At 38.2% G+C, this 4,695-nt stretch overlaps 1 long non-coding RNA gene across 1 annotated transcript; it reads right to left on the reverse strand.

Moving 5' to 3' along the window:
• Window positions 1-1,526: 1,526 nt before the first annotated feature.
• On the reverse strand, window positions 1,527-4,115 carry LOC123966350. The gene is made up of 3 exons (XR_006823954.1): window positions 3,999-4,115; window positions 3,391-3,483; window positions 1,527-2,761 (listed from the first exon to the last, which is right to left on the reverse strand). It is a non-coding gene; the product is annotated as an uncharacterized LOC123966350 (long non-coding RNA).
• Window positions 4,116-4,695: the final 580 nt, after the last annotated feature.

Here is a 4,695-nt window from a genome sequence, read left to right on the forward strand (position 1 = left end):
AGAATAAGCTGAAAGCAAGAGGAAAGAGGTGGGTCTTAAAATGTGATTTAAAATTGCTTTGTTTGTGAGGACTTGTAGAAGATGAACTAAGAGACCTGCTGGCAGAACATGGAGTTAGCAGATCAGGAATGTCTTGTGGATTAAGGCTTTAAAAACAAGTTCTGTATTTCACCCTTACCCAATGCATGAGAGCTGGAACAGGAGTGAGTGATGAGTGGTGTTGTTGTCACTGCACCTCCTGCTGCACGGCCGCATGAATCCTGCAGAAGCATTTCGTCTCTGCCAGTGCTTGAAAATAGTAGACAGAAGCAGGAAGTTACTGCAGGTCAGCAGGAACAGGAGGCGACTGGACACATGTATGGTTTTCTTGAATTTAAAATTGATCTCAAAAAGGTTCATTTCAACAGCTCTGCTGTGTATTTGGCTGCTGAACACTGACAGTAAAATTGATCGATCAGAGTTAGTTTGAGGTGACTAAAGGTTGTTTTTTTTATATACCTGTATGTCCACACATCACACTTTCAGCAAACCTTTGTTTTCTAACAAGAAAAATGTTATTTTCAAGTTTAACTGGCTTAATGTGGACGTACTCTAAATAGATAATTAGATTATGTTAAAGCTTTAAGGTCTGAACATCACACAGCAGTTTCATAAGTGAACGAATGAAACTGCTCTGAGCTTTATTTGAATCTGAATGTGGAAAATGTCAAAGAACAACATATTCTGTAACTTGGGATCTACACATGGTCAAACATGTAGATACATTACTCTGGATTAGACTTAAGTTAAATATAACTGCGATGTAAAGTGCTCTGTAGACAACCACATGGTGGCATTGTTGCTCCTCTCTATCGGTACTAAATCTAATCACTTGTCCCAGGGCTAAACTTTCCTTTTCAGTAGAGGTTGATGCAGAGCTCTACAAACTAAAAGACTGTTACACTGAACAACATATAGTGAGACAGAATAACTGATGTACTTACTAGAAGTAAGCAGTGATACTACGTTCTATGCATAGCAAGCTATATGTTCAGTCATTTATTTTAACGCCATGTGTTTTGCAGGACTTACAGCTGAAAATAGACGGAGCACTGCTCTGAAATAAATTTTATGATTGTATAACGGGTGTGTTTCCCTCCTTTGCCCAAAACCCAAAATATAGACTGAGCAACTTCATATCGGATAATTCTGAGTGTTTTATTTGTTAAACTGATTTTGCTTTCTTTGCGCCTTAGAGATGATGATGATTAAGTGATCATTTACTACAGTACTCTTAATAAGGCGAACAAGACGAGCATTCAGTTGGAAGCTTTGCGAAAATGTTACAGGTCCAAGTTATAAAATGAGAGTCAATTAATTTTATCACCATTTCACGTGTCACATTAAACTCAACTCTGATAATCCACTGAGAAACTCTCCCTATGTTAACATTTATTTTCACACAGCATGCTTAAAATGTTTATTTTACCCCACGGAAGGATAATGGTTTCATATGATCCTTAAATTATTTTCTTTTATTGCTTTGATGTTTTGCACTCATTTCAGCGGAATACAGATTTTAAAAAAGGAGACGTTACAAAGCTCATGTGGCGCTAAGAACAATGTGAATACATAAACACAAAGCACTACTAAACTCTGAGTTCATTTGTACTTAATAGGTTCTCAAAAATTGAAATAAGGAATGAAGAGGAAATTAATTTCTGTGGGTTAAGTTAAGAGCATTGTGAGCAGTGAGGTACCAAGCAAAAACACATGTAATAACTGGAAAGCACAGAATCCTCTGAATGTGTTACTTCAATAATATAATATCTCTCATTGTCACACCAGCTGAATGAAAGCAGGTAACAAAAGGCAAAGCCAAAAAACACAAGACTATGCAGAAAGAGAACTGTGAACTGTGCAGGACGTCCTCCAGCTCTGTCGACCAGACACCTGCGAGGAAACACAAGAGGACAGAGCAGGAAACATCACAGACAGTTCACAAATGTAAAAACTATCATTCACTTAAAATGAACATTAAAAAGAAACTTTGAGGATGTTTGGTTTATTTCCTGGATGGTTGAGATTTTAAATTTCAAAAAAAAAAAAATGTTCTTCTTTCTGGTTTATGTTGTTCAATTTCAGTTTACAGAAGGAGGAGAGTCTCTGATGGGTTCTGACTTCTGATCTGACTCGTGTGTTGGATGGTTGATGAACGATAACTTGGACCTTTAGCTAAATTCCACAAAGCTGTTTGATCCAAGTTCTTCTGTCTTTGTTGTACCCCACTGTTATACTGAATGTATGTATACGTCATCATTTTACTTACACGCTTACACAAAACATTGTGCACATGAAAAACATGCAAAGCAACAAAATGAAGATTATTCAACATATAGCCGAGCTTTTTACAGATTACAATGTAATCATGAACACTTTCATAGGTAAATGTAATTTAACAACACATTTTTTCCCAGTTACTGTAAGAGATTACTGTTACATTTATTTTGTAATTTAATTAGGTAACTAAATAACATGTAACAAGTTACTCCTCCACACTGTGCGTGAGACATCAGCATGTGCAGCCATGTGCAGGACCACAATCAAACTACTTGAAACGGTCTGTGTCACTTATAGACTACTAGTCACAGTGTTGAAAGCTGGAGGACTTTTTACTGTCAGACTGTCTGAGGATGAACGCTGAACACGGCTCAGTTACTGCTCTCGTGTGATGGAGGATCATTTTCTGTTGCCGCTGTGTGTTGCCCCTGTGTCTGTCGAGCTGCAAGAGAGAGAAGATAAACATGGAGATGATTTTATTAACTTCTGTTGTTACTTTTCAACATTTAAAACATTGTATTTATGGTAATTATTAGTAACGTGTTGTGGTTATCAGTGACTTGCAACTCTGTTTGTTTGTTAGCAGAATGTCTCAAAGAAGACTTTTCAGTTTCAATGACACCTGGTAGAAAGTTGGGACAAGTCATTACTTTTGGTGCAGATCTAATAGTAGCAACAGTGCCACCATGTGGCCGTCTCTGAAGCACTTTACATTAGAGTTATAATTCCTGAGCTGTGATCTCCCCTCTTTTACCCTGATTTTGTACCACACACAAACTGAAACATATAATACTTAGATGAGCCTGGAAAAATGGTTTATTACTATTTGGCGTATCTGACATAAACTGTAGTAATTCTTCAATTTTAGATGACGTGACTGTGCTGGTCAATTTGATGACATTTACCTGTAGGTGGCGCTACAGCAACATGATAAACACTGTGAGGGCTTGCTAGTTGTTCAATATGAAAATTGTTATTTTTCAGATTTTAAAATCTTCTTTGAGATTATGATACAGAACTGCTGAATAGTTTCAGACCCACAAAACCACCTGCAGGTCAAACTGTATTCACCTTTTCTCCAGGTAGTGACAGTGATGCTGGTCATGATGATTAAACAGAGTATCCCAATCCCCATACGAACAGACGGCCACAGAGAAGGAGCTGCTGGAAGAGGTTCAGATGTGGTTTGTCTAGCTGGAGGTAATGGAGTCATTGTTTTTGTTGTTGTTGGTGTCTTACGATCTATAGGGCCTTTGTCGTTTCCCAAATTTCCACCTCCTCGACTCCTTGAGGCGCATTTGAAGAATTGAGATGTCCTTCGAGATGGCGTGCTGAGATCGATTTCCGGGTCACACGCTCGAAGATCGAGGAGTCGAGAAGTTGAGGAGACAGAAATTTGGGAGGCCCTATATCAAATGTTGAACCAAACAATCTTCAGAAAGACTCTCAATCTGTTGCTCATTAAGTGACTTTGAAGCTACACAAAGTTAAATTCAGAGACTAACTTCATTGAATATGATCACTCATTGACTGAGAGGTGGAAACTGTAGATGTTGCTGTAATGATCAAACATATTGGAAACATCATTTGCTGAATTGTGAATCAATGCATATATAACAGAATATTGTAGAGAGAGACACTTTTTCTTTTCATGCTTTTTAAAACCAATGTCGTCATACCTGTGTTTACTAGAGGTGTGGATGGTGCAGTTGTTGCTGCTGGAAGAGGTTCAGATGTGGTTTGTCTTGTTAGAGGTGAAGGAGTTGTTGAGGTCTCTGGTGGTGGTGGTGACGAAGTCGTTTCTGGAGGTGGAGGATTGTTGTTGTTGTTGTTGGTTCCTTATGATCTTTAGTGAAGGATGGAGGAAACAATATAGAGCTGATGCCACGACATGTCCAGCCTCTGTAACTCACTGCACTCTCTAATTCAGCATTTTGTTCGTCTGTCGATTTGAAAAAATGTGTTCCTGAGGTTTGCTTTCCACATTCTACAGCGCAGTAGTAAAGTTCATACTTTTACTCTACTACATATTGTAAATGGTAAACCATGAGCTGAAAGGGAATGTGATATACGCCTGTAGTATCAAAGTTAAACCTGTTCTGCATTAGCTGATTTTTACAGATTACCAATCGATGGAGCTTGACGGGAACACAGTTAATAAGTAACGTCTATTTATGTCACTTGTTTTCATTAAAATCTTAAACACCAAGGCCACGGCTGAGAGTTCAGGGGTGTGAACACTTAACAAAGAAACGTTTTTACACTGACGTGTGTGTTTTGTGCCAAAGAGTAAAGCTGAAGTTTTATATTTTCTTTGCTCTGGGTTGTGTTTTTGGGTCAGAACCTGCACGTTCTGAATCATCACAACAACATACT

Source organism: Micropterus dolomieu, unplaced genomic scaffold (assembly GCF_021292245.1).
Source record: "Micropterus dolomieu isolate WLL.071019.BEF.003 ecotype Adirondacks unplaced genomic scaffold, ASM2129224v1 contig_13234, whole genome shotgun sequence".
Taxonomy (NCBI): domain Eukaryota; kingdom Metazoa; phylum Chordata; class Actinopteri; order Centrarchiformes; family Centrarchidae; genus Micropterus; species Micropterus dolomieu.